This window comes from Cebus imitator, unplaced genomic scaffold (genome assembly GCF_001604975.1).
Source record: "Cebus imitator isolate Cc_AM_T3 unplaced genomic scaffold, Cebus_imitator-1.0 Scaffold596, whole genome shotgun sequence".
Lineage (NCBI taxonomy): Eukaryota > Metazoa > Chordata > Mammalia > Primates > Cebidae > Cebus > Cebus imitator.
In genome coordinates, this window is record NW_016107911.1 from 318,418 (window position 1) to 340,587 (window position 22,170).

Genomic DNA, 22,170 nt, shown 5'->3' on the forward strand with positions numbered 1-22,170 from the left:
TTTCTTGAGCACTTGCTACATGTGAGGCACTTTGCTTAGTCGCCGTTTTTACTGTACACTGCTTGGAAATGGTGAAGAGATTCAGCGAGTTCTTCTTAGGACCAATCCTACAGAGTTCCGGATGGAAGTCATTTTGATTAGGGGGGACGGTTTATTTGCAGGAATTAGGTAGAGAAACAGGGCCTGCCACTCAAGAGGAATGAGAAACTAGCTAACAGGAGGTGGACTGGGAAGGAGCAAGGCAAAGTCACCCCGTTTCACAGGGCAACTCTCCAAGACCACGCTCAAGCTGGAGTAGCAGGGCTCTCCACACGGGGCCCAACGCGGGCCTCGGTCAGGGGCCACGTGACGCGCGTGTTTACGTTGAGTGACGGGCGCTGGGTTGGGCGGGCCTTGGCGGAAATCAACTTCCGGGGGCAGAGGTGTTAGAAGCCGAGTGGTGTGTGGGCTACCCCAACTCTAGTGACTGGGGCCGCCGTCTCACCTCAAGGGCCTAGGGCCGTGGCTCGGGTGTGCGCGTAGGGGTCTGTGTGCTGGGGGTGGCTCACCAGGCATCGTGGGCTAGCGGCGCAGCGGCGGCAGCAGAGAGCGAGAAAGAGGAGCAGGTAAGTCAACGCTCGCCTTCCGGGGCCTGGGTCTTGGGGCCGGGGCCGCGTGAGGCGGGCTGAGAGCGCCCCACCCAGGGGAGGAGCGCGGCCGAGCTTCCGCCGCCTGCCGCCCGCCTGCTGAGGCCTCGCCCTGGGCTGTTGCTGCAGCCGGGAGTCAGGGGGCGTGACCAACCTCCCGCTGGAACTGAGCCAGCTCCCGCGGTTGGGAGTGCCCACTTGTTTCTGCGTTCCTCGGTAGGTACCGGTACCTGCACGTTCCAGAATGGAGTGTTTTCGAAAGTCTGCGCACAGGAACACGTGACTATTGTGTCACCGAAGCTCCTACCGGACGGAGACCTCGGTTCTTGCTTAGGTTTCACAGAACGCGCCTGGTTTATGCGTCCCCTTTTACTTTGCCAAGTGCACCGGGTAAAAGCTCTACAGCGTTCGCCAGCTACATTTCCTTATAGTTCCTTCGGTCACATGTTGCAATAAAAGTGGCATTTCGGGGTCAGGGCAGGAGCCAGTAACTTTGCCAAGTGGTGAGGTATATCCTTCATCTCCGTTAGCGCTCCTCCCTTTCCCAACAATAAGGATATTTCCTCCATCTGCGTGTGTCGCCTGCTGCAGAGGAAAGCTTTGGATATGAAACCTATTTTGGCTTCACTTTAAGGAGTGGAACTCTATTAAAAGCAGCACTGAGTGTTTTTTTGGTAGGATGATGTTGCTGCTGCTACTCTCACTTGCTTCCCTGATGAGAGTTGGGACAGAGCTTGATTTCCTGGAGCGTAAAGTCTTGGCCATAATTTTAGGTGACTCAGCAGCCCCTTACAAATTCTGACTCTTTCCTTCCCTCCTCTCTCAGCTGTGCGGATTCTGATGCCACCATTCTCTCCAGATATTAATCCGGGTGAGAACTGGATGATGGTTTTTGGAAGCAGTTTGCGTGTTGCGTGGTGGAGTTATTGGAGTGGGCTGACATTTCACTTTACAATTTAAGGAACCCCCCCCCCCCGCAGTATTTAGTTGAGTGGGGTGATAGGGACTGACAACAAATTCGCTGTTGTATTCTCTGCTGTCGGAGACTTCTGCACTTAACGATCACCGCATTGCCCTCTGCTACAATTTCTGGTGCATTGAGGGGATTGGTTATACTGTCTGTACCTATTAGGTAAATATAGTAAGGGGCATGCCAGGCAGAGTGCACCTGCATGGTGCTGACTAACCAGTAAACTGTGTGGTAGAGAATTGCCCTGCTTACAAAGTTTGGTATCCTCCAGGCTGCCTAGGAGAGTGTTCTGTGGGCTGGGAAATCTTATGAACTGGTTTCCTAGTAACAGTATAAGCCCAATGTAATAAACATAAAGAAAACAAAGTGATGAAAGTACAACTTACCTCTTAACTTTTATTAAATGGAAAAATGTAGCTTCTTATTGGAGTGATCCGTTTAAAACTTGAGACGTTTTTGTTTATTTTCATCATCTTAATAACAGACAAAAGAAACTATAGAAAATCGTCGCAGAGGGATGTCACTTTGTTTTTGGGTGGCATTAAAAAAGAAAAAAAAGAAATTTAACGATGAGCTTGTCTGGAGCTTAAATGAACAAATAGGAAATTTGCGTAATAGGCATTTTATGTTGTACTCTTATCTATATCATTACATATGATTGTTACGAATGAAGATACTAGAAGACGCCGTGGGAATGGAATAGAATGGATGGGTGGATAAGACTGGCTGCATTAAGAAAAATGGAAGGGGAGTGTATTAGATAAGTTGTTTCCAAACTCTAGATCATAATTAGAGCATGCCTTTACCAACCTGTTGCTTATGATTTTTAATCTTCCTTGAAAGTTTATCAAATTTTGTTATTTTCTGTTCAAACAATGAGAACTTAATTGAAGAAGGTATTTCTCTTTAACTCTTTGTGTTTATGCATATGTTTCTGATATACTAATGATAAATTAATTTTTTAGAGTTGCAGAATTTTAAGGACTTGTGGTCTCCTTACTGTTTTTCCCTGCCCTATTCCCATACCCAGTAAGTTTGGGTTAGCTCATTTAAATGATACATATTTTTAAAAAGGATATATATTGCTTTTTTTTTTTTTAAAAAAAGTTAAGGTTTATTGAGATACGATTTATAAATAAAAAATAATTTTTACTATATTGCTGTATAAAGTCTGACAAACACATGTGGTCATGGATCCACTGCCACAATCCAGACAAATAACATTCCCATCATGTTAAGGTTTCCTCCCCTCACCCATAGGTTCTGGCAACTATTGATCTGTTCTCTGTCCTTATAGCTTTGTCTTTTCTGGAATGTTATGTAAATGGAATCATACAGTATGTAGCCTTTTGTTTCAGGTTTCTTTTACTTAATGCTTTGATTCATTCATGTTGATTCATGTTTGTTGATGCTTTTTTTTTTTTTTTATACAGCTGAATAGTATTTCATTGTGTGAATATATCATAATATGTTTAGTCACCAATTGAACAATTTTTGGCATTTAGGAATGAAGCTACTGTAAACAATCATGTGCTGTTCTTTGTACATTAAGGTACAGGTCTTTGTGTAGACATACATTTTCATTTCTTTTGATTAAACATCTAGGAATGGAATTCTTGGGCCATATGCAAGTGCATGTATAACTTTATGAGAACTTACCAAACGTTTTTCAAGGTAGCTGTTTCATTTTGCATTGTCACAAGTGACGTTTGATGGTTCCAGTTGCTCCACGTTCTGGTCAACATTTGTTGTTTTATTTTTAATGTTAGCTATTCTAGTATGCATTTATTGAAAACTCATTTATGTTTTAATTTGATTTTTTCTTCTAACATATTGAGCATCTTATCCTGTGCTATTATTTGCCATCTGTGTATCTTTTATTAAGTGTCTGCTCAAATCTTTTGTTCATTTTTAATTGGGTTGTTTGTTTTCTTATTGGTTTGCAAGTGTTTTATACAATCTGGATATAAATCCATTATCAAATATATGTTCACAGTATTACCTTTGAGTCTGAGTCTGTAGTTTGTCTTTTCATTTTCTTAACAGTGTCTTTCAGAGAGCAGAAGTTTTAAATTTTGATAAAGTCCAGGTTATCAGTTTTTTCTCTAATGATTTGTGCTTTTTTTATCATGAGAAATTTTGCCTAATCCAAGGTTGCAAAGATTTTTTTCTTAGATTTTCTTCCAGAACTTTTATAGCCTTAGGTTTTAGATTTAGGTCTGTGATGAATTTCGAGTTAATTTTTGCATATAGTGTGAGGTAGGCATCAAGACACACACACTCTCTCTCTCTCTCTCTTTCTGTGTTGTGTGTGTATGTGTATGTGTGTATGGATGCCCCAGTCTTGCAGCACCATTTGTTGGAAAGAGTATTCTTACTACCTTTTCTTCATTAAATTGCCTTGGCTTATCTTGTCAAAAATCAGTTGACTATGTTTGTGTGGATTGCTTTGTGGACTAAGTTCCATTGTTCTGTGTGACTCTTTGGCCAAAATTTCAGTCCTTATTACTGTAGCTTTGTAGTGTATCTTGAAGTCAAAAAAACCTGAGTCCTCCAAACTTATTTTTCAAAAATTTTTGAGTGTTCTAGTTCTTTTTCTTCCCATGTAAATTTTAGAATCTCTTTATTTCTATATAAAAACATTGTGGAATTTTTATTATGATTGCATTGAAGTTATAGATCAATTTGGGGAGAATTGACATCTTAAAAACATTGTTTTTTAATCTGTTAATTAAATACCTTTCCTGGCACAGAGCCAGGAAATTTAATTTAAGTTTAATTTGAAATTTAAATGTTGAAATTGATATTAAATATGACTCATGCTTGTAATCCCAGCACTTTGGGAGGCCAAGGTGAGAGGATTGCTTGAGCCCAGGAGTTTGAGAGTAGCCTGGCCAACATGGTGAAACCCCATCTCTATAAAAATTAGAAAAATGGGCTGGGCATGTTGGCCTGCACCTGTAGTCCCAGCTACTGGGAAGGCTGAGGTGGGAGGATTTATTGAGCCTGGGAGGTTGAGGCAGCAGTGAGCTGTGAACATGCCACTGCACTCTAGTCTGTGCAAAGGAGTAAGACCCTGTTTCAAGAGAGAGAACAAAATGAAAACCTTTCTATATGTACTGGTCTTTGATTTCCTCTCTGTTTTTAAGCTTTCAGCATAAAAATGTTGCACATATTTTGTTACATTTGTATCTGAGTGTTTTCTGTTATTTGGTGCTGTTTAAATGGTAACCTTTGAAATTTTTTAAATTTCCAATTATTTATATAAGTACATCAGTCTTTTAATATGGATCTTAAATTTTTGAATTTTGCAACCTTGTTAAACTCACAAATTAGTTCTAGTAGCTTTTGTAGCTACTTCTGTTACTACTGCTGTCTGTTAGTAGAGACAGCTTTATTTCACATTTTCTCATTTGTTTGCCTTCTATTTTGTTTTCTTGTCTCATTGCACTGGCTAGGACCTCTACTTACGTAAGCTGGAACAAGTCACATCAGAGCAGATATCCTTGCATTGCTCTTCAACTTTGTAGAGAAGGTATGTAGTCTTTTACCATTGAGTAGTTAGCTGTAAGTTTTTTGTGGATATCATTTTGATCCAGCTGAGGAAGTTCTCTTTAATTCCTAGAGTTTTAAAGTTTAATAATAAATGGATGTTGTTGTATTTTTTTTTTTTTGATTGTGAACATAATAGTTGATTATAGTAGAAAATTGGAAATAAAGGAAGACTATAAAAATACCCCATTTTCAGTAATCTGAGGTAATTGCCGCAAACATTTGGTGGCTTTTCTTTCTGTTGCAAACATATTTAAAAACAAAATTGTTAATTTTGTTTTATGTTTTGCCCTTTTCACTCAGAATCACATTGTGAATACCTACACCATGAGTTATTTTGAGAACTTTTGTAATGGCTATGGGTTATTGTGTTGTAAGAATATGCCCATCATTTAATGATTTTCTTATTGTTAAGTAGTAAAATTGTATTTTAGCTTTCCCTGTTGAAATTAACATTAAATATTTGTGTTTGATAATTTTTCAAGATAATTTATAAAAATATGATTATTACTCAAATAATTTTTTATAGGTTCTTATTATTCACTACATCTGTTTGGTGTTCTTGGAATTTGTTCTTTATTGTATTTGTTATAATTTATTGTAAGAAATTTGGAGTATTGTTGGCTTTTTGGGAATCACTTTAAGGAAGAATATTTGAATTTCAGAAACAGAGTTCCTTAGAGTTTGGTCTAGTTCAAACTATTTTTTAAGTGGTTTTGAGTCTGTAATCATTCAATGACTTTTCTGCCTATACTATTTTGTTTCCATTGATCTATACAGAATTCCTGATGAATTATGTGTAATATACCACCTGTACTTTTCTTAAGAATTATAGAAGTCTTTGTGCTTAGCATCATGTAAACCCCTCTTTGTATGTTGTTTTATTGAATTCCAGCTGCCACTTTTTGGTAGTGACATTTTTCCCATTTCATAGGCAAAGGAAACCAAGTCTCCAAGTGAGCAAACTTACCCAAGATTTTATTAATAGTAAGCGGTAGAGCTTGAGTTTCTCACAAGTCTTCCTCAATCTGTGCTTTTATTCATAGGCTATACTAGTACTATTAGATTCTTTTAGATATTTTGTATATATTGTGTTTATTTTGAATATATTAATTTTAATGATAACAATAAACTTACTAAGCACATTAATAATTTAGCATGAGAAGGTATCAGTACTTCTGAAATGTTTATCCAAATTTGTATCCTCTTGAATCTATTTTTATTTTCTAAGTGGCACAAAGATTATTGTTGGCTGTGTGCTATACAATCTTACTTAAATAATTAGGATCATTTTTACTGTGACTAGTATTCAACAATTTATTTTGAAATGTGATGTAATTATAGGTTTAATAAATGAAGATCAAAATAATGTTAATTTATAAAGTGAGCCCTGTTATAATTCTGGTAACAATTTTTTTTTAGAAGGATGTGTACATTTTGGTATTTACATTTCAACATGGACTATGTGAATGAAATAATTAGTTTGTGAAGTATGAAATAATTTTTCCTTGTATTCAGAGAAGATTGACTTTTCTGTGTCTATCATGTCCTACCTTTTAAAATATGTTCAGCCCTGTGGTTAAAGAGTAGGTCTACGTAATCATTTTGAAAAGCTGCTTACATTTTATGTTATGAGAATTCACAACTTCTGCAATTGTAGTAAAGACATTGCAGCAGTGTTATGCAAGATCCATTAATCTATTAATGTGCTTCACTGACAGGGGCTTACATGAATATTATTTAAAAACGACATGCTTAGACATCAGTAAAAGACAGTAATTAAAGATGAGATTAAGTATGATTTTAATTATGAATTTTATACAGACAACTTAAAATTAGGTTAAATCTTTTGTTTAGTTTGCCCAAATTGGGCATGAAAAACAAAATATGCCTGTGAAAGCTGAATGGCATTAAATGGGCCACCCTGAATCAGAAGATAAGCTGAATACTTATTTTCTATTTTGCTGAATGAGAAGAATGTTTAATCAATGGTGATAGTTTTCATGAGATATTTTCATAGTTTAAGTTTTGTCTCTTGTTGGTTATGCAGAAGAGATTTATTAATTTATTTTTTATTCACTCTGGCAATTTGTGACTTATGAGTATAGTGTTGAAACCATTTACAGTTAATGTATTTACTAATGCCTGAGGTAGGATTTGTGCTTGTCATTTTACTACTTTTTTCTGTATATCAAGTAATTTTTTTGTCATTCCTTGATTACTCCATTATTGCTTTCTCTGCCTTCTTTTGTATTAAGTATATATTTTCTAATGCACCATTTTAATTTCCTTGATGTTTCTTTCTTTCTTTTTTTTTTTTTTTTTTAAGAGAGTCGCGTAAGCTGAAGTGTAGTGGCACCATCACAGCTCACTGCAGCCTCCAGCTCCTTGGCTTGAGTGATTCTCCTGCCTCAGCCTCCCTAGTAGCTAGGACTACAGGTGTGTGCCGCCATGTCGGGTTAATATTTTTTATTTTTTATAGAGACAGGTTCTCACTATGTTGCCTGGGCTGGTCTTGAGCTCCTGGCTGCAGGCGATCCTCTTACCTTGGCCTTCCAAAGTGCTAGAATACAGTTGTGGTCCACTGTGCCCAGCCTTGATGTTTCTTTTACTAAATACTTTTTGAGCTATTTTCTTAGTGGTTGCCCTGGGAATTACAAATAGTATCCTATAACAATCTAGTTTGGATTAATACTAACAAAATTTAAGTTTGCAAATTTTGTTCCTGTATATTATCTCCCCTTTCTTCATGCTAGTATTACGTAAGTTACATCTTTCTACATTAATACAGTGTCCTTTAACACTGATTTATAATTCTTGATTTATACAGTTGGATTTTAAATCACATTGAGAAAAGAGAGTCACAAACAAAAAAACATTTGTACTGTCTTTTATATTTACCTATGTAGCTATCTTTACTAATGTTCTTAATTTCTTTACATAGATTCAAGTACTGTCTATTGTCCTTTCAGTTCAGCCTGAGGGAACCCCACTGGTATTTCTCATTAGTAAGATGTGCTACCATATGTTCTCTTTGGTTTTATTTACCTAAGAAAGTCATAATTTTTTCATATTCAAAGAGTAGTTTTGCTGGAATTAGAATTCTTAGTTGGTGATCTTTTTCTTTTAGGATTTTGAATGTATCTTCCCACTGCCTCTAGCTTCTATAGTTTTTAATGAGAAATCAGATATAAAATTTTACTGAAGATTCCCTATTTATGATGAGCTGCTTCTCTCTTGTTGCTTTCAATATTCTCTATTTTTTTAAAGTTTGGTTATAATGTGTTACAGTGTGGATCTCTTGACTTTTATCCTACTTTGAGTTTCTTGAACTTCTTAGATGTATAGATTAATATTTTTCATGAAATTTGAGAAGCTTCCTCACATTGTTTCTTCAGATGTTCTTTCTGCTTCTTTTTCTCCTCTTTTTCTGGTATTCTCATTATGCATATCTTGGTATGCTTGATGATTTCCTATAGGTCTTTGATGCTTTGTTTTTCTTCATTTTTTTTCTTTCTCTTCCTTGGCCTGGGTAGTATCAATTCACCTATCTTCAAGTTCACTGATTTTTGTGCTAGCTCAAATATGCTGTTGAACTCCTTGAGTGAATTTTTGAATTAAATTATACTTTTTAACTCCACAATCTTTGTTCTTTTTCGTAATCTCTGTCTTTTCATTAATTATCTTTATTTGGTGAGATATTATTATCATACTTCTATATGGTTTCCTTTAGTTCTTTGAAACCATATCTAAGAAAATATTTAGGGAAAATATTTTAGTGTCTTTGTCTCTTAAGTCCAATGTCTGGGCTTCCTTAGGGACAATTAACTGCCTTTTTTTCTCTCTCTGTACAGATCATCCTTTTTTCTTGCATGTCTCACACTTTTTTGTTGAAAATTAGACACGTAATATCTAATGTGGTAACTCTGGAAATCAGATTCTCCTCTTCAGGGTTTCTTCTTGTTGCTGTTCTTGTTATTTGTTTGCATAGTGACTTCCCTGAACTCTTTATGTAAACTTTGTATGCTTTTTATGTGTGGCCACCAAAGTCTCTGCATGGTTAGTACTGGTCACCTAATGATTGGATAGTTATTTCCTTAATGTTTGGAAGCAGTGAATCTCCCAGCCTTTGCTGACAGTGTCTGTGTGCATGATGGGGCATGCCTTCAATGCTTAGACAGGCAGTTAATAACTCTGCTTTAGCTTTTAGCTCCCATTTGTACAGAACTTGAAGTGTAGCAATAGGTCAAAGCTTACGTAGCCTTTTCAGTTCTTTACTGAGCACTTGCGTGAGCCTGGTCATCTAGAGTTCAAGAAATATGTTGGATCTTATCGAAACACCTTATTGACATTTCATTACGAGCTTTTACTTTTAAGATTCCAGTCAGCTTGTTGTTTGCCCCAACTGTTACTGCCACCTCAGGCAGCTTGATGTTAAACAGTTGGCCCTGTTTGTTTTTGGCAAATGCCATCTGGGGAAAGGTTATTGGCACTAGACAAGCTCTGAGTCAGGTTAAATAAAGACAAGTAAAGGAGTGGTGTTTTCCAGGGAACTGTCAGACAGATCAATAATGACAATTTCTGGGAATGGGGTTTTACAGGAGCTCCAACCCTATTTTGTCCCTCCTGATGGCTGCTAGGCTGCTAGGCTACTGGATTTTATTGTGATTTTGAACCTCCTGATTTTCAGGGCTCTGATGGTTATCATACTTATATATGGTTTAGATACTTATATATGATTTAGATACCATACTTATATATGGAATAGAGGGATGAGATTAAAATGCCATCAAACTTGCTGTTTTTAATGAAAATCAGCCATTTTTCTGTAATACATTCTCCCTAGATTGATGCAAGCCTTTGATTAATTTCTAGAGTTTTGAAAAAAGTTGACGTTAGCAATTTTTGCTACTATTGTTCTTGCTTTATGGAGGAAAGGATTTTTGGAGCTCCCTAACTCCATTATTCCTGCTGATGTCACTGTGTTATATTTTAATGATCCAAGTTTTTAATGTCACCTTATCCCAATTATACTTGTATTCCACTACTTTGCTTCATCTTTATCAACTGTGGTATACAGCTTCATCTAAGAGACCATTTGGGTATTATTCTAATTCAGATATGTAAAAATTTCCCGTATGATCAAATTATTTAACAGTATTAGGCATTTGTTAAGTGCTGTGAAAAATCTACAGGATAAAAATTATAGTATGTTCCTATGTTTAGGGAGGTATCTGCAGTATAATTAGGAATTTATGCATGTAAAAAATGTTGAATTATTGATTACTTTGGTGAAAGAGATCTGATAAGGTAGAAGGTAAGCTACTTTTATTAATAATAAATTGTATGGTACAGAGGTAGAGCATTATTAGCTATTATGTAATTTTATTCTTAAATAATTCGGGTCAGTTTAAATAGAGGAAATCTTCAGTTTAGGCCTTTGAATTATGGCTAAAAATTCAATTGAATTGCTAAAATGATTATAATGAATATTACTTGTGATTATTAAACACTGTGTGCTATACCTGAACATATTACTTAGAGAAATTGGATTTTCTGGTTAATGGAATTTGCTAGTAAAAGAAAAACCAGAAGCCCAGTTTTTCCTTGATTTTGTGAAAATCTCTACACATGTAATTGTGAGTTTTGATGCCTTAGTTATTGAAGGTAAATGACTTCTCCCCCTGCCCCCTTTTAAAGCATTTAACTGAATGCTTATCAAGCTATGGTACCTGGCAGTCATAACTGAGAATATTATTTTTCAGTGCTATAGAAGAGAGTCACATGATTGTTGCCTTCAAATAATTGGTAAGAACGTGGGGTTAAAATGTAGTTGTATTATATCTTTAAGTTCTTATATGAATATATGTGACTTTTTGTGTTTTATTTAGTTCACATCATTTTTTTTTTCTGCTTGAGGAAGACATAAATGGTTTGCAAGTATTGTAAATGATTACTAGAGATGCTTTTTCATGCTCATATTAGCCAGTCTCTGATACACATTTATTTTTATCCTTAATTTTATGATTAAAAGTAAAATGACACATACTGGCATTTTGGGGGGAAGTAATGCTATCGTATATTTCACCATTCAGATGCAAAATTAGCAATTCCTAGCATAAGCAATTTCAAATTTTCACACTCATCGTGAATTTAAGGATGCAAAGGACCTGCTTTATATTCTTGCATATTTTTTGAAGGAGTCATGTTAGATATTTCTAAGATGTATTTTTCTCTTCTCTTTACTCTCCTTATTACATTTGAATCATGTAGTTTTAAGGTAGGTATTTATTTACTTATTTGTTACCAGACAGATGTCCTGTGTTTGGGTAGTATGTATTGCTGCCAAAGGCTCCCCATAAAGTTGCTGAAGGTGAAGAGAGTGGGTTTCTAGAAGTACAGCTAATTTTTCTGTAGGGTCTAGTTAATGTAAAATATAAAAACATCAACCAAATACATTTATATGCAATTAAATGAATACTTACATGTAATCATAGGAATTTAGTAAATAAAACTTTTTAGTATCATTGCTATCATGCATAATTAACATTTTTAAGATTTGTTACATATTTACTCAGTAAAGGAACAGAATCAGTTGACATTTCTGCAGGACTCTGCCATTATGGCATATGAAGAATGTTGGGAGTACCTAGATTGCCTATTGGAAAGCGTTGGATTTTTAGTTTATGACTCAGCTAGTCTTCATAATGGTGAAGAGGAAAACTCTTCAGATAATGCTCATAAGATGTCAGGTTTGTCAGGAATGTGCTCAATTATAGAGAGAAAGGAGAATGAAAAGAGAAGGGAGAATGAAGAGGAAAAGGAAAATGAAGGTATGCTTCAGAGACTTTTTTTTTTTGACATGCAAGTCTAATTGTTTTATTGGGTAGATTAGAGTCTATATGAATTAGAAGTCATTTATAGATACAGGTGCTCAACTACATATTGAAAATGAATTGTTGAAACAAGTGTTAAAAAAAAAACTTCAGCCATTAAATTTAAAGGAGTTAATTGAGCAATGAACGATTTGTGAATTCGGCATTGTTAGGTCTCCCAAAGGTGGCAGCACTCTTGTCAAGCCATTATGAACTCTGTAATCCACACGTATCCCTCCAGATGACTTCCTGGAGCCTGAAAGTCTGAAATAATAAAAGACCACAAAGAAGGACAACAGGTTTCTGTTCCAGCCGACTAATCAACCCACTGAGTTAACAACAACCAACCTTGAGCTATAACTTTCCACTTGTTGCTCTGGCCTATAAAGCCTGTTCTGTCCCCCACTTCCATGCTGAGTCCCTTTTTGGACTTAGCCCACTCGCTAGGTGATTCAAACAGCCTTGTTGCTCACACAAAGCCTGTTTGGGTTGCCTGTTCAATTGGATATGTACTTGACATTTGGTGCCAAAACCAGGGATAGGGAAACTCCTTCAGGAGATCTGTCCCCTGTCCCCACTCTCCTTCATTGAAGAGCTTGCCCTTGACCTTGGTACCTCAGACTGGCCTGTGAAACCCCCTTTGTCTTCAGATTAGGTAGGCAATCTCTGTTTCTCTTTAAACCTTTCCTCTTCTTAAATAAAGACAGAGATGACACCTCCTGTGTTTCAAGAAATCCAATGTTGATCATGGACTGTCCTCCAGAAGACAGTCTTCCCTTGGTGTCTGGTCAACACAGGGGATGCCCACCTTGGCCTTTCATCAGTTATACAGCCCAGGACCCCAGCTGGGGATGCCCGCCGAGGATCCCAGTGGTTGCTGTCCTCCTCGTCTCTATGTTTATCTCCAACCCTCTCTAGTTTATCATGGGCAGTCTTCTGCCCTCCATTCCTCCCTCTTCCCTTCTGGCCTGTGTCCTCAAAAACCTTAAACCCCTTCAACTTTCACCCAATCTAAAGCCTAAACATCTAATATTTTTCTGTAACACAGCCAGGCCTCAATATAAATTAGACAATGGCTCCCAATGGCCAGAAAATGACACTTTCAATTTCTCTGTTTTGCGGGACAATTTTTGTCATAGAATGGGCAAATGGTCTAAGGTGCTCTATGTTCAGGCATTTTTTACACTCTAATCTCTACTCTCAATGCAACCCATCCCAAATTTTCCTTCTCTCCCTTCCATCCACCCCTCCTGCCTCCGCCAGTAACTCAGAATCCTCCTTGTCCATCAACTCTTCCAACCTTTCTCCTCCTGGGATGTCTGAACCAGGCCCTAATCCAGGCCCCAACCTCCATCAGAGCCTCCCTTCTCTTCCTCTGCCCACAACCCACCTCTTTATGACTGTCCTATCACCTCCCACCTCATACCTGGTCTGGCTTACAGTTTAGTCCCGAGGCTAACTCCCCTGCTCTTGTCCAACAATTTCCCCTTTGCGAAGTGTCTGGAGCTGAAGGAGTAGTCCAGGTACACGTTCCTCTTTCTCTGTCTAACGTCTCCTAAATCAGTCAGCATCTAGGCTCTTTCCTGTCAGACCCCACCAAATATATAAAAGAATTTCAATACTTAACCCAGTCTTATAATCTCACTTTGAGTAACTTAAATGTCGTCCTTACTTCTACTCTCACCTATGAAAAATGCTTAATATGCATTTTATCACCCAATCAGCCCCTGACTTTAGAAAAAAGCTATAGAAATTAGAATCTGGCCTTCAAATCCCACAACAGTAAGTAATCAACCTTGCCTTCAAGGTGTTCAATAATAGGGAAGAAGCTACGTGGCGGCAGCGCATCTCAGCACTATCGATGCTTGCCTCTGCTGTAAGACAAACCCCAGCCACACCATCAATGCTTGCCTCTGCTGTGAGACAAACCCCCAGCCACACCATTTCAAAGCTCCCAGACTGCAGCATCGAGCCGCCCTTCCTGGACCTTGAATCAGGTGTCAGAAACCTGGCCATTGGGCCAAGGAATGCCTGCAGCCCAGGATTCCTCTAAGCCCTGCTCCATCTGTGCGGGCCCCCACTGGAAGTCAGACTGTCTCACTCACATCACCATACCCAGAGCTCCTGGAGCTCCAACCCAAAGCTCCTGGACTGAATCCTTCCCAGATCTCCTCGATCTGGTGGCTAAAGACTGATGCTGCGTGAACATCTCAAAGGCCCCCTGAACCATCACAGACGCCGAGCTTCGGGTAACTCTTACGGTGGAGGGTATAAGTCCAGCCCCTTCTTAATCGACATCGGGGCCTCCCACTCCACACTGCCTTCTTTTCAGGGCATAACTTTTCAAGGTCACAGTTGACAGTCAAAAAGGATCCCCCAAAAGTCAGCATCACCTCTTTGCTTAATAACTGTTGTGGGAATTGATGGCAAGGCTTCCAGGCCTCTAAAAACTCCCCAAGTCTGGTGTCAATTAGGCCAGCACTCCTTTCCGAATTCTTTCCTGATTAGCCCCACTTGTCCAGTTCCCCATTAGGCTGAAATATTCTAACAAAATTGTCTGCCTCCTTAAGCTACAGCCACACCTCATTGCGGCCCTCTTCCCGGAACCTGTACCTCCCTCAATAGCTCCCCATATGTCCCCCTACCTTAACCCCTACCTTAACCCAAGGGTGTGGAACACCACCTCCCCGTCCCTTTCTGGTTGCCTGCAGTACCCTGACTGCTGTCCGCTTATAAGATACCCCCCCTGCCGGTGGGTACATCATTCCAGGGTAAAGCTGTGTCCACCAGATGAGCAGCCTAACTCTTCCACCCCCTTTGGAAATTGCAAGTATTCTCCCCAACTTCTTTAAAATTTATCCAAATTCCTAAAGAAAACTTAAATGCCCTGCTCCTGTCTATCTTGCTGCTTCACTCTCTTCCTTTATTCTGTTTTCCAAGACATTTCCTGCTTCCACCCACCCTCAGGCTGTCACCCTTAACTCTCTTCTAGAGTGGATAAATAACCTTCTTTTCCAGTGTATCCTGTTTAACTTCTCCCCCCATAAAGTACAACTGTTTACATGCATCCTCATTGTTTGTCTGTCTATTCCTCCTCCTCCCTTGGCTGCCCCACATAATTGCACCTCCCCTTCCTATTATTCCCAACTACCTCTGCAAAACCCTTAACTTCACCCATTCTTTGCTAAACACCCATTCTTAGTCCAACCCAACCCTAGAAAAATATTACTGGCTTTGCATCTCTCTATCAGCTACAATTTATACTGCCACTCCTGTCCCTGCAAAGTCTTGGGTTCTTACTCACCTAACCTATCACTCTCACTATGAAGGAAAAAGCCCCTTTCAACTTTTAAATATGCAGATCACTGACATGACCAAACATACTGACAGGACATGCAGTACAGCTTCTGCGCTTCTGCATTTTTGACCTCACTCCATACACAGGTAATAACAAACCCATAAACGGTTCTGTAACTATAAATGCTACTTTAAATTTTCAGGCCCCTTTATGCTTCCAACACAATGTATCCTCAGGTCTACCTGTTAGCCACCTACTACCCCATCAGTGCAACTTTACCTTGCAACTCCAAGCCCCAGCTGACTGTCAAAACTTTCTAGTCATCCAGACTGCTTGATTTAGCCGACGTGTCTGCTTTACAGGATCCCCCAAAAGTCAGCACCACCTCTTTGCTTAATAAACAATCAAGAGTTTTGTGTTGGCAGACATACCCCTTGCATGACTATTCACTGTGGACCCATTGTAACACAGCTCCACAACAAATAAATGCCTTCTTATACCTACATTTAATCACTCCTCTGAATATCCCCTAGTAGATATGAAATGATACCTCCTCTAGTGGGAAACAAAACAAATGAACCCATTCACATTAGCCAACCACCACTTTCTAGCCACTCACCGGGGCCATCTTAACAGGAACCCTGGGCGTATGGGAACATGAAAATAAACTCACACACATCTTCAATATACACAACCAGTTCTGCTTATCCAGCCAAGGAATTTCTTGTGCGGGACCTCAACTTACATCTGCCTCCCCACTAACTGGACCGGCACCTGCATCCTAGTCTTTCTAAGCCCTAAAATAGACATTGCCCCAGGGAACAATAGTTTACTGATCCCTGTTAAAGTTCAGATCCATCAGTGCAGAGCTGTGCAGCGAATATCCCTGCTAATAGGACTGGGAATCACCACTGCTACAGGGACAGGAATAGTAGGGCTGTCCACATCCCTCTCTTACTATCATGCTCTTTCTGAAGATCTTTCAGACAATTTAGAGGTCATAGCAAAATCCATCTTCACTCCCCAATCTCAAACTCTTTTGCAGCAGTTAAACTTCAAAACCATCCAGGTTTAGACCTCCTCACCACCGAAAAAGGCGGGCTATGTACCTTTTTAGGAGAAGAATGCTGTTTTTACACTAACCAGTGTAGCCTGGTACAAGATGCTCCCCAACAGTTAACTGAAAAGGCCTCTAAAATCAGGTAATGCCTTTCAGACACCTGGAGTAATCTTTGGAGTTGGGCACCATGGCTCCTCCCACTGGCAGGTCCCCTTGTTTCTATCATTCTTCTTCCCTCATTTGGACCTTGCCTCTTCCAACCAGCTTCTCAGTTTGTACAAAATTGCATTCGAGCCATCACCAATCAGTCAGTGCAACAATGCTACTCCTAAGAGTCCCCCAGTACCACCCCTTGCCCCCAAATCTCTCTCCCAGTTAGCCTCCCATGCCACCCCAAATCCCACTTGAAGAAGCACTGAGAAACATTGCCCGGCTCCCTCCTCTTATTATTAAAACAAAAAGACAGGGATGTTAGGTCCCCCAAAGATGGCAGCACTGTTGTCAAGCCATTATGAACTCTGTTACCTGCATGTATACCTCCAGATGGCTTCCTGGAGCATGAAAGTCTGAAACAAGAAGACCACAAAGAAGGACAACACATTCCTATTTCAGGTGACTGATCAACCCACTGAGTCAGCAACCACCAATCCTGAGCTAAAACTTTCCACTCGTTGCCCTGGCCTATAAAACCTGCTCTGCCCCCTACCTCCATACTGACTCCCTTTTTTTACTCAGCCTGCTTGCACCTAGGTGAATAAACTGCCCTGTGCTCACAGAAAGCCTGTTTGTGTTGCCTCTTCAGTTGGATGCATGCTTAACAGCCTGCAGAACTACAGCAAATTCAAAGAGACTCTAGTACAGCCCCATGGTGGAAGATTTATACACAAAAAAATGGCATGCAGAAATTGGAAGTGAGGTTCAGAACATCTGGATTGGTTATAGATTGGTTGGTGTTTGCCTGATTTGAACATGGTTTGATCACTCAGCAGTGTGTGAATGATGTATTTGCTGGGATTGGCTGAGATTCAGCTACAGTATTGTTACAGACACATACTCCTAAGTTAGGTTTTCAGTCTTGTCAACCTATTAAGTTAGGTTGCAGTGTATCCGCAAAGACTCAAATATAGAAGTATAGAGTCCTTCTCAGGCCATATTTGGTTTGCTTTAGTAATTCCCCACTTTTGGTCATTTTCTCAAGTTTTGAGAGCTTGACCAAAACTTTAGTCATTGATGTCACTATCATTTTAGTAAATGTACTTATTTGGTCTTGAAACCCACCGGGAAACAGTAGAATAGTGTTTGGCAAAGGTAGGAACAAGGGTATCTCTTTGTGCTTGAATGTCCTGTTTATATGAGAAAAACAAAACCTTTTTTCTGCTCTAGGATCTGTGTGTTCCCTTAAAGTCTTAATTTGATTTTGTCACATTTAGCATGAGCAACTCCATTATTGTTTGGTTTGGTCTGTTGGGGCCTAGTGAGTGAGCTCAGTCTAAAACAATGGCCTCCCATAATTTTGTTTAAAAAAAAATTTTCCCCTTTTTGGTTAGGTTCTCACTTAGGTGAGAATGTGACCAAAACTTAAGGCCTTAGCACCACTCTTCAGCACCAGTGGAAACTTTGGGTTTCTAGCCTCAGCATGTCATTCATAGGTTACAGTATCCTCATGGTGACAATGGTCACACATTTCTCTAAGCTCTTGTCATTCTACTTGAAGAAAGACCATTAGATACTCTAGAGATGGCTACATGCAAACATTTGAAATGTTTAAGAGAATACAGCACACTAGGGAGACTACTATTATGACTATTGGGAGGATAATAGCAAGAATTTGGAGTATTCTTACCTAGGTTTCTGATAAACCAAATCACCAAAACTCAAGTAGATCAAAGAATGAGCTACATAAGGAGTCTACTCGCTTAGCTAAGTAGGTATTTCATTAATCCCCTTCAACTGAATTTCTGTAATACCTGATGTTTTCTCTGTAGGCCATAAGTGCCAGTGGCTGCACAGATACTTCTCTGTTTAACCACTTTGACTATTTAGCATAACTTTTACAAGAGAATTTAAAGTCTGTTGTGTAACCATAGCCTTTGTAGTATATAAAGCCTATCATACTAAAGAGCCTATCATGAGGGATACATTTGTCATCATTGCCTCTTTTATTCCAAATCATGGAAAAAGGACCTAACAAATGATGCCCTTCCAGGGGAGTGAAAGCCTTTAGGCAATGTTTTTTTTTAAGCCATGATGTGAGTTAAGAACTCTGTCTCTGACTGATTATGAGGCAAAGTTTCTCACCTACATTGGGCCTTCCTCTTTTTCTATTCAAGTGTAAGGTTATCCATGTAAAAGGCTGGCTGCAAAATTCTTCACAAATAAAAATATATCCCATAAGTGCACACAACAGAACTCTTTTCTACTTACATTGTTCATAGAGGCATAAGCAAGGAAAAATATTTAAAGATAAGAGTCTCATGATAGTAGAGAAATCTTGATCTGTGATCTTGGGAAAAGCTGTTCACATCAAGGATGCCATCTTCTTCTGCGGATAAACTTCTCTGTTTAGCTTAAGAGTTCCAATGGGTATACAGTTCCAAGAGTGTCGAGGGACCCTTTTCAGTTGTGAGATTATGAACCCAAATTTCAAGGTTCCAAAGTTTTGTTGCAGTGTGGTTGGCAAGGTCAGTTTTTCTTTCATGTTCTCAGAAGATCCAGTTTTCTGATTCTGTATTGTGAAGGGGTTGATTATCCTCAAAACCATAAAAAGCTTTCTTGACCTGATGATACTACGTTGTGTTACAATAATTTAGTGTTATAACATTAGCCCTCTTGCATGGAAAAGTTTTTATACCACCTTAAAACATGCATTGAAAATGACAAATGAAATCCCTTTATAAATGTTTAAATGGGCCATCAGGTAGCCAAATATATCTGAAGCTTTGATTGTCTTTTCTAGGAATATGGAACAAAACATTGGTTATAAATTATTTTCACAGTTTATAAGTCACCACATCAATATATTTAATTTGGATCAGATTATCTTTTCCATGATGAGTCATGAAATGCAGACCTTTTAATAATAAAAGGTTTAAGGACTCAGGAAGGACAAGGCAGATGTTCTGGTTTTCCTTGAGTCCATGCTTAACACTGGACTTGATTCTACAAATTAGGTGTATAGCAAAGATAACTGATGGGCTATAATAGGTAAATTGACTTAGACCATGGATTTTATTCAAATTGTTTATCTAAATAATTTCAGTATTTGCTCATTTAGCATGAAAATCTGGCAAAGTATTTCCTTGGTATTTAATTAATTTTTGTTCTGATTGGATTAGCAGTTTTATAACCTAGTCAGTCTTTTCATTAAAGTTCCAGGAATTCTTACCCAGTTCAAATGACATGATTCTAAAGCTGTCAGAAACTTGTATTTCAAGAGTGCTTTTTAAGGACCTCTCTATCTTTCATGAACCTCCTGAAAGATACTGTGCTTTTGAAGTTTTGAGAAACTGCATTAGCATCAAGCAGTTAACTTTGGAAATGATTTTAAATAGTTATAACTAAAATGCAATCGACAAAGAAATTTGGTTATGTCTGTGGCCTACAATAACTTTAATTATGACTGATAGCATATACTCAGACATAATAGAATTTTAGAAGTACCATATCATTTTTGAACATATATTAATATAATTCACTAAAATATAACCTGAGATTAAAACATTATTTTTATTTTTGCCAGTGTTTCCCATGTAACTTAACATGCCAAATAAACCTGTTTACCTCCGTTTTAAATGCTTCAGGCGCCCTCTGGAGTGTCCCAAAGTTAGATGTCGGAAAAGACAATTTTGAAGCTGAAATTTGATTTTGAGAAGCCTATCAAATATGTTAAAGGTTTAAAATACCTGATATTATGAAATAGAATTTCAGGTTACTATAAGTCATTCATTTAACCAAAATGATGACTTAAAATTTTAAAAACGGCAAAAACCTTTACTCTTTGATAGAGAGAAGACTTAGCTTTTATCTCTTGTCTTTCCCTTCTTTTTTGGTAGTTCATTCAAAAGGCAAACAAAAATCTTTATCTTTTTTATTTTAAATTATGCTTTAAGTTCTGGGGTACATGTGCAGATCTTGCAGGATTGTTACATTGGTATACCATGCCATGATGGTTTGCTGCCTCCATCCCCCATCACCTACATTAGGTATTTCTCCTAATGTTATCCCTCGCCAATCTTCCCACCCCCTGCTATCCCCCCCCAGGTCCCCAATCCCTTGCAAGACCACAGTGTGTGATGTTCCCCTCCCTGTGTCCATGTGTTCTCATTGTTCAACACCCACTTATGAGTGAGAACATATGGTGGTTTGTTTTCTGTTCTTGTGTCAGTTTGCTGAGAATGATGGTTTCCAGATTCATCCGTGTCCCTACAAAGGACACGAACTCATCCTTTTTTTATGGTTGCATAGTATTCCTTGGTGTATATGTGCCACATTCTCCTTATGCAGTCTATTGTTGATGGGCATTTGGGGTGATTTCAGGTCTTTGCTATTGTAAACAGTGCCACAATAAACATAAGTATGCATGTGTCTTTATAAGAGAATGATTTATAATCCTTTTGGTATATACCCAGTAATGGGATTGCTGGGTCAAATGGTATTTCTAGTTCTAGATCCTTGAAGAATCGCCACACTGTCTTCCACAATGGTTGCACTAATTTACACTCCCACCAACAGTGTAAAAGTGTTCCTCTTTCTCCGCATCCTCTCCAGCATCTGTCTCCTGATTTTTTAATGATTGCCGTTCTAACTGGTGTGAGGTGGTATCTCAATGTAGTTTTGATTTGCATTTCTCTAATGACCAGTGATGATGAGCATTTTTTCATATGTTTGTTGGCTGCATAAATGTCTTCTTCTGAGAAGTGCCTATTCATATATTTTGTCTACTTTTTGATGGGGTTGTTTTTTTCTTGTAAATATGTTTTAGTTCATTTTAGAGTCTGGATATTAGCCCTTTGTCAGATGGGTAGATTGCAAAAATTTTTTCCCATTCTGTTGGTTGCTAGTTGACTCTAATGATCGTTTCTTTTGCTGGCAGAAGCTCTTAACTTTTATTAGATCCCATTTGTCTATTTTGGCTTTTGTTGCTATTGCTTTTGGTGTTTTAGCCATGAAGTCCTTGCTTATGCCTGTGTCCTGAATGTTATTTCCTAGGTTTTCTTCTAGAGTTTTTATTGTGTTAGGTCTTATGTTTAAACCTTTAATCCATCAGGAGTTAATTTTTGTATAAGTTGTAAGGAAGGGGCCCAGTTTCAGCTTTCTGCACATGGTTAGGCAGTTTTCCCAACACCATTTATTAAATAGGGAATCCTTTCCCCATTGCTTGTTTTTGTAAGGTTTGTCAAAGATCAGATGGTTGTAGATGTGTGGCATTACTTCCAAGGCCTCTGTTCTTTGTTCATTATCTTTTAATATTTAATGAAAATCTTGTTCAAGGTGAAAGCCAAGTTTCACCCTTGTGTTCGTTTATTATTAATGTTAACCCCAATTTTTAATAAACCTGTTGAACAAATCTATTCAATCTTACTCAGTTTGACCATAAGGTGGGATTCTCATAAACCTTTTATAACCTTTTATGAGTTTCGTGAAAAAGATGATTAGTGCTTCAAGAAAAACTCTGTTGTGATTTTATTTCCATGCTCAATTTACGGAAAACTAAATAATGCCACTTTAAATTTAGCTAATACATTCACACACAAAATTTCTTTTGCAAGATTAATTTTGTATTACTTTAT

General features: G+C 38.2%; 1 protein-coding gene across 11 annotated transcripts in view; it reads left to right on the plus strand.

The window, feature by feature from the left end:
* The first annotated feature begins 346 nt into the window (after positions 1-346).
* CCDC91 (coiled-coil domain containing 91) overlaps positions 347-22,170 on the plus strand; it is a 385,716-nt gene continuing 363,892 nt past the window's right edge. For 5 of the 11 annotated variants that reach the window (XM_037734254.1, XM_037734256.1, XM_037734250.1 and 2 more), the window contains exon 1: positions 377-605. The gene's annotated coding sequence lies outside the window, so the exon portion shown is untranslated. Of the gene's footprint in view, positions 606-686; positions 843-4,841; positions 5,132-22,170 lie in introns of those variants that run through there. The other 6 variants (XM_037734251.1, XM_037734255.1, XM_037734257.1 and 3 more) reach the window with 6 other exon arrangements.